Source organism: Primulina eburnea, unplaced genomic scaffold (assembly GCF_022965805.1).
Source record: "Primulina eburnea isolate SZY01 unplaced genomic scaffold, ASM2296580v1 ctg19, whole genome shotgun sequence".
Classification (NCBI taxonomy): domain Eukaryota; kingdom Viridiplantae; phylum Streptophyta; class Magnoliopsida; order Lamiales; family Gesneriaceae; genus Primulina; species Primulina eburnea.
Genome location: NW_027331026.1, coordinates 16,059 through 25,176, shown reverse-complemented (window position 1 = coordinate 25,176; position 9,118 = coordinate 16,059).

Here is a 9,118-nt window from a genome sequence, read left to right as displayed (position 1 = left end):
GTTGCAGATACGACTCTTGTTGTGAAACAGTTGGCTTATGCAAGTTACTGGACAGGTTATGCTTTGGGAAACCACCTAACACGAAGACACTCAACAAAATAAAGACAATTGTTACTGATATGGCTCTTGTAGTGAAAGAGATTGTTGGGGGGAGTGAGTCTTAGTGCAGGAATGATGCTGTGTCAGTGCTGTAGTTGTGACTATGTTCAAAAGTCTTATGTTAGTGCACCTATGTTCAAAAGTTTGTGAGGTAAATAATAATAATTGATGACAATTACGTAAATGTTTTTAGTCATGTTCCTGATATCATTTTTTTATTCTCATTAATAATCATACAAAAATGATTTTTTCCACATTAAAACTCTGAATTGTGTGAAAATCCGATTGAGTGAACAACTATTCTTTTAGAAAAAGGCGTCACATGATCACAAACTCAAACTATTGAATAAACGATCAACATTACCGAAAGTTCGCATCGATCTGGTCCTTCAAAATCATTTTCATTCTCAAGATCCACCAAATTGAACAGATTTTTACCATGCGATTTCCACGGATAAGAGTCCTAATCTTTGTAAAGCAACGAAGTTTTCATTGTATAAAAAAAGTTGGTTATTGTAGAACATATATCTTATGTGACTCAAGTAAAACCTGAATCCCAGTCTCGACTCGAAACAGGAGAGGATGATCGACTCCATGGAAAGCCGCTTTGTGGGCACCTCTTGGTGATAGCGACCATGCATATCGTATGGTAAAACATCTGTTCAATTTGGTGGATCCTGAGCATAAAGTTGATATTGAATGAGAGCTTTATGCTAACCTATCCACTAAACATGCTCCTTGCCAGATTGATGCGAACTTTGGGTAGGAAGCTGGTACTTTTTCTATATTTTGATTTCGTGATCTTGTGACGCTTAGTGTATAAAAGAATATTTGTTCACTCAATCAGATTTTCACACAATTCAGAGCATTAGTGTGAAAAAAATAATTTTCGTATGATTACTAATGAGAATAAAAAAAATGTTATCTAAAACATGTACGTAATTCTCATCAATTATTATTATTTGTCTCACAAACTTTTGAACATAGGTGCACTTACATAAAACTTTTGAACATAGTCACCACTACAGAACTGACATGGCATCAGTCCTGCACTAAGCCTCACTCCCAATCAATCTCTTTCACTACAAGAGCCATATCAGTAACAATTGTCTTTATTTTGTTGAGTATCTTCGTGTTAGGTGGTGTCCCCAAAGCATCACATGTCCAGTAACTTGCATCAGCCAACTCTTTCACAACAAGAATTGTATCTGCAACAGCGTTTGCAGCCCTCTTTATCTTCCTCAGGATCTATGCAACAGACGTGTTCCTTGCATTAGCCAACTCTTCCACAATAAGCGTCATATACGCAACAAAGTTTGCAACCATCTTTATCTTCATCAGGGTCACTGCAGTAGGCGAGTTCTTTGTGGCGACATCTACAAGGTAACAACCAAGACCCAACTAGCACGTTCCCCAAACAGGGACATCTTTGAGGAAGATGGACTTCATTTCTTTATCCTCTTCAGCAGATTGAGGAAGGCATGCGAGTCAGACATCACGGCAGCTAGATTCTTAGTATTAGAGTCGCAGCAAGACACGCATTGGAGGTCGACTATCGACCCCTCCTTTAAGACCGGGAGTGTCGAAACCTCGATCGAATGAGCTTTCAATAAATACCTAGTATCCATCTCCAATCCATATACAAAAGAATATCTTTTAGTGGAGCCATTTTGAGAGTCTAAATGAATCTAACAAGATCACGAACATAAATCAAAGCCTAAACTGATTTTTAAGCCTCAAAACCTTAAAAAATTTATCACATGAGCATCGCCGACCATTTGTCGAACATATCAAAATTTGGATAGGAGATTGATACTAGGTATTAGGTCAAAGCTCATTCAATCGAGGTGTCGACATTCCCAGACTCGAAGGAGGGGTCGATAGTCAACCTACAATGCGCGTCTTTCTGCGACTCTAATACTAAGAATCTAGCTGCCGTGATGTCTGACTCGCATGCCTTCGTCAACCTGCTGGAAGAGGATGAAAAAACAGAATCGATCTTCCTCAAAGATGTCCCTGTTTGGGGAACCTGTGTTTTGGCTCTTGGTTGTTACCTTGTAGACGCCGCCACAAGGAACTCGCCTGTTGCAGAGACCGTGAGGAAGATAAAGAGGCCTGCAAACACTGCTGTGGATATGGCTCTTGTTGTGAAAGAGTTGGCTGATGCAAGGAACCCGCCTGTTGCAGAGATCCTGAGGAAGATAAAGAGGGCTGCAAACGTTGTTGCAGATACGACTCTTGTTGTGAAACAGTTGGCTTATGCAAGTTACTGGACAGGTTATGCTTTGGGAAACCACCTAACACGAAGACACTCAACAAAATAAAGACAATTGTTACTGATATGGCTCTTGTAGTGAAAGAGATTGTTGGGGAGTGAGTCTTAGTGCAGGAATGATGCTGTGTCAGTGCTGTAGTTGTGACTATGTTCAAAAGTCTTATGTTAGTGCACCTATGTTCAAAAGTTTGTGAGGTAAATAATAATAATTGATGACAATTACGTAAATGTTTTTAGTCATGTTCCTGATATCATTTTTTTATTCTCATTAATAATCATACAAAAATGATTTTTTCCACATTAAAACTCTGAATTGTGTGAAAATCCGATTGAGTGAACAACTATTCTTTTAGAAAAAGGCGTCACATGATCACAAACTCAAACTATTGAATAAACGATCAACATTACCGAAAGTTCGCATCGATCTGGTCCTTCAAAATCATTTTCATTCTCAAGATCCACCAAATTGAACAGATTTTTACCATGCGATTTCCACGGATAAGAGTCCTAATCTTTGTAAAGCAACGAAGTTTTCATTGTATAAAAAAAGTTGGTTATTGTAGAACATATATCTTATGTGACTCAAGTAAAACCTGAATCCCAGTCTCGACTCGAAACAGGAGAGGATGATCGACTCCATGGAAAGCCGCTTTGTGGGCACCTCTTGGTGATAGCGACCATGCATATCGTATGGTAAAACATCTGTTCAATTTGGTGGATCCTGAGCATAAAGTTGATATTGAATGAGAGCTTTATGCTAACCTATCCACTAAACATGCTCCTTGCCAGATTGATGCGAACTTTGGGTAGGAAGCTGGTACTTTTTCTATATTTTGATTTCGTGATCTTGTGACGCTTAGTGTATAAAAGAATATTTGTTCACTCAATCAGATTTTCACACAATTCAGAGCATTAGTGTGAAAAAAATAATTTTCGTATGATTACTAATGAGAATAAAAAAAATGTTATCTAAAACATGTACGTAATTCTCATCAATTATTATTATTTGTCTCACAAACTTTTGAACATAGGTGCACTTACATAAAACTTTTGAACATAGTCACCACTACAGAACTGACATGGCATCAGTCCTGCACTAAGCCTCACTCCCAATCAATCTCTTTCACTACAAGAGCCATATCAGTAACAATTGTCTTTATTTTGTTGAGTATCTTCGTGTTAGGTGGTGTCCCCAAAGCATCACATGTCCAGTAACTTGCATCAGCCAACTCTTTCACAACAAGAATTGTATCTGCAACAGCGTTTGCAGCCCTCTTTATCTTCCTCAGGATCTATGCAACAGACGTGTTCCTTGCATTAGCCAACTCTTCCACAATAAGCGTCATATACGCAACAAAGTTTGCAACCATCTTTATCTTCATCAGGGTCACTGCAGTAGGCGAGTTCTTTGTGGCGACATCTACAAGGTAACAACCAAGACCCAACTAGCACGTTCCCCAAACAGGGACATCTTTGAGGAAGATGGACTTCATTTCTTTATCCTCTTCAGCAGATTGAGGAAGGCATGCGAGTCAGACATCACGGCAGCTAGATTCTTAGTATTAGAGTCGCAGCAAGACACGCATTGGAGGTCGACTATCGACCCCTCCTTTAAGACCGGGAGTGTCGAAACCTCGATCGAATGAGCTTTCAATAAATACCTAGTATCCATCTCCAATCCATATACAAAAGAATATCTTTTAGTGGAGCCATTTTGAGAGTCTAAATGAATCTAACAAGATCACGAACATAAATCAAAGCCTAAACTGATTTTTAAGCCTCAAAACCTTAAAAAATTTATCACATGAGCATCGCCGACCATTTGTCGAACATATCAAAATTTGGATAGGAGATTGATACTAGGTATTAGGTCAAAGCTCATTCAATCGAGGTGTCGACATTCCCAGACTCGAAGGAGGGGTCGATAGTCAACCTACAATGCGCGTCTTTCTGCGACTCTAATACTAAGAATCTAGCTGCCGTGATGTCTGACTCGCATGCCTTCGTCAACCTGCTGGAAGAGGATGAAAAAACAGAATCGATCTTCCTCAAAGATGTCCCTGTTTGGGGAACCTGTGTTTTGGCTCTTGGTTGTTACCTTGTAGACGCCGCCACAAGGAACTCGCCTGTTGCAGAGACCGTGAGGAAGATAAAGAGGCCTGCAAACACTGCTGTGGATATGGCTCTTGTTGTGAAAGAGTTGACTGATGCAAGGAACCCGCCTGTTGCAGAGATCCTGAGGAAGATAAAGAGGGCTGCAAACGTTGTTGCAGATACGACTCTTGTTGTGAAACAGTTGGCTTATGCAAGTTACTGGACAGGTTATGCTTTGGGAAACCACCTAACACGAAGACACTCAACAAAATAAAGACAATTGTTACTGATATGGCTCTTGTAGTGAAAGAGATTGTTGGGGAGTGAGTCTTAGTGCAGGAATGATGCTGTGTCAGTGCTGTAGTTGTGACTATGTTCAAAAGTCTTATGTTAGTGCACCTATGTTCAAAAGTTTGTGAGGTAAATAATAATAATTGATGACAATTACGTAAATGTTTTTAGTCATGTTCCTGATATCATTTTTTTATTCTCATTAATAATCATACAAAAATGATTTTTTCCACATTAAAACTCTGAATTGTGTGAAAATCCGATTGAGTGAACAACTATTCTTTTAGAAAAAGGCGTCACATGATCACAAACTCAAACTATTGAATAAACGATCAACATTACCGAAAGTTTGCATCGATCTGGTCCTTCAAAATCATTTTCATTCTCAAGATCCACCAAATTGAACAGATTTTTACCATGCGATTTCCACGGATAAGAGTTCTAATCTTTGTAAAGCAACGAAGTTTTCATTGTATAAAAAAAGTTGGTTATTGTAGAACATATATCTTATGTGACTCAAGTAAAACCTGAATCCCAGTCTCGACTCGAAACAGGAGAGGATGATCGACTCCATGGAAAGCCGCTTTGTGGGCACCTCTTGGTGATAGCGACCATGCATATCGTATGGTAAAACATCTGTTCAATTTGGTGGATCCTGAGCATAAAGTTGATATTGAATGAGAGCTTTATGCTAACCTATCAACTAAACATGCTCCTTGCCAGATTGATGCGAACTTTGGGTAGGAAGCTGGTACTTTTTTCTATATTTTGATTTCGTGATCTTTTGACGCTTCGTGTCTAAATAGAATATTTGTTCACTCAGACCAACTCACTATTTCGAAGAAGGGCTCCACATATACTAGAGTTTTAGTGGAGGTTGATGCTAAGAAGTCGAGAGTGTGGGAATGCCCTATCAAACTACCAACAGGGAAGATGACAGTAGTTAAATTCAAATATGAATTGGATCCAAAATTCTGTAGCAGCTGTAATTCACTCGGCCATATCTCTGAATTGTGTGGGGTGTAATATCGAAGGAAAAGTGGTAACCAGCAAATTAAGTAACTCATAGATCTGAACCCACAAAGGTAGGAACACCATATCATCTTTGCTGAATAGAAAACAACTCGGCATCTTCCTTAGGAACAATTGTCTTCCCGCTATTAGGTAAGGTCCCCCATCGAGGACTGAGTCTCTTTGAAGTTCATTACCAAACTGGAATTTAATCCAACCATTTTCCTTGAACAAGAATTTAACATTCCCGCCCCAACGCTTAACAAAGTTGAGGACAGTATATGCATTCGGGCGTGACCCCGTGACATACCCAACAAGACAATATCCGAATGTTTTTTCCACGGTTTCAATCTCCTCACAACCAATTACTAACTCCCCAATTGGGGGTTCAGTATATTTCAGTAATGATGCTTCAACAGGAGCTCTATTATCCTTGAAAAGACTAGCAAATGATTGTTTCCCATTCATCTTGTTATGCATATCTCGGCTACCTCCAGCAGCAGAACCAACAATATTAACATTTGCTGCATTCTGTTTAGCATTTAGTCCAGAGTCTTCTCCCTTATCATCCTGATCAGTACCCTGATTCATGTGCATCTCCGAAGGGTACACAGAAGAGTCAGTCATCACTTTTTTATTATGTAGTATAATAATTTTTTAAAAATTTTAATAAATATAATTTTAATTTTTATGAGGTTTTGTGACTGGAACTCCAAAAATAAAATGAACGATATTAAAAATTTTGATTTTAAACTATTGCTAGCATAAAAAAAATATGTTTTTAAAAAGTACAAATAAATAGATGAAACAAGATGAAAATTTTAATGTTTGTATTGAGTATGTCAGTTTAGGATATTTCTCAATTAAATGTACATCCAAATCTTTTTGTTGAATCAAAAACTTTTTTTGACATTTTATTGTTGTACCTTAGGCTATAATTTTTGTACTTAATAGAATTTCATGGAGTCATTAAAAGTCTATTGACATTTTGAATACATATAGACTTTCGTAGAGTTTTTAAAAGTCGAATTTGAATATCACGTGAATTTTTAAAATTCTTCAAAATTTTACTTTGAATACGACTAAACTTTTGTAGAGAATATAAAAATCTAGTTTGAATACCTCTGAACTATATAAAAATCATTAAAAGTATATGACCAATACACGTCATGAGACTTTTGCTTTTGCCGTTCCTTGGTTTTAGATTCCAATTTTAAGTTTGAAATATTAAGTTCGAGATTCAATTGTAATCACTCTTATTAAATCATACCAAACATTAAATATAATATTCTACATCTTATTTATCATTAATTTATCCTTATATTATATATCACATGTTTATCCTATCATGTGTACCAAACTATTACATAGAGTATAAAAACTCACATGAGTCTGTCTTACATGTCAATTTTGCTAAACATATCTATGACCCAACTATACTAATTAAAAAATATTAATTTTCATTCCAAAAATATTATTACTCATGATATTTATGAATCGGGTTGATCAATATCACAGATATAAAAATATATTACTTCGTCTCATAAGATACTTGCTCTTTATTTTGATGTCGTACGTAATAATATGTAGCAGATCACTACAAAAAAAAAAAAAAATTAGACCGTCGCTAAAACCGTCGCTAAAAGGGGAAAGCGACGGTTTTAACGACGGTTTGAAATTTCGAAACAAAAGTCAGCGTTGCCTTCTCAAAACGACGGTTTTTAACATACGTCGCTTCATAGCGACGGTTTATTTAAAGAAGACCGTTGCTATTTAGCGACTGTTTTTAAAAAACCATCGCTAAACAAAGCGACGGTTATTTGAACACGGTCGCTATAAAAAGCGACCGTTTTTAGATTACCGTCGCTTAATATAGCGACGGTTATCACAAAACCGTCGCTATAAAAAGCGACGGCAACCGTCGCTATTTATAGCGACGGTATACGTAAAACCGTCGCTATATTAATCGGCGGTTTTCTAAAAAAACCGCCGCTTAATATAGCGACGGTATGTTACAAAAGTCCACCTAAGGAACCGCGACGATAATAAATTTAAGCAAAAATTAATGTATTAAATTTACACAAATAAACTAATACATAAAAATTCAATTATATATTAAATTTTCTGTACAAAAAAAACTTTAAAACCTGATGTTGCGCGAAGATATAGCTGCTTCCACGTGACGCTGGAAAATGGCACGAGTAGCTAATCTACAAAATAAAACGAAATAGTTAGTACAAAATAGAAAACCGAAACTTCGAAAAATTTATAGGGTTTTGCTTACTACCAAAGATAGGCGAAAATCGTTGAAGAAAATTGTTCGAGAACCTCGGTATAAATAGAATCATAGCGACGGTCTAAGATAGAACCGTTGCTAGTTGCGACGGAATTAACTATAACCGTCGCCATTAGCGACTCTTTTCCATAAACCGTCGCCGATTCAGATCGGCGACGGTCTAGACAAACCCGTCGCCGAATTAAATCGGCGACGGTTTATGCTGAACCGTCGCTATTTATATTAATACGGTTTACAACAATCGCCGTATATTGCGACGGTTGTTTTTAAACCCTTGCGAAATAAAGCGACGGGTTATAAAAAACCGTCGCTATTACGACGGTTAAATAAACCGTGGCTAAAAAAGCGACGGTTTGTCACAAAACTGTGGCTAAAATAGCGACGGTGGTTTTTAAACCGTGGCTTAAAAAACAACGGTTTTGTTTATACCGTCGCCTGTTTTTTATTAGCGACGGTTTTAATAAACAGTCGCAATATATTACGACGGTTTATTGGAACTGTCGCAATAGATTACGACGATTTATTAAATCGTGGCTAATTAAGCGACGGTTTATATTAAACCGTGGCTATAAAAGCGACGGTTATGATTAAACTGTGGCAAAAAAGGCGACGGTATTTTTTAATTCGTCGCTTATTTTATATGGCGACGGTTATTTTAAAAACCGTCGCTATATTGCGATGGTGATAAAAAACCGTCGCTAAAGTGGTGAAAACCGTCGCTAATTCTTCCTTAATCTAAGATGAGCATTCAATGTAAATAAAAGATAAATATAATAAAGTGTTATTCAAATAAAAAAGTTCCAATGCAAGAAAATGCAATTTTGATAACAATATGATCATCTAATGAAATTATTTAGCATTTTTTAAAGTAATTTAATCAAGTAGGAGGTAAGCAAAATATGATGCAGACCTTAGACTGTAGCCATGAAAGACATTAAATGAATTTGATACGAAAACCGAAATATATGGAATTGGTAAAATTAAAGACAAAGAGAAGTTCTTCCTGGGCGGCTCATATTTTTTCCCTATTCTTCATACATCAAATTTAGTCT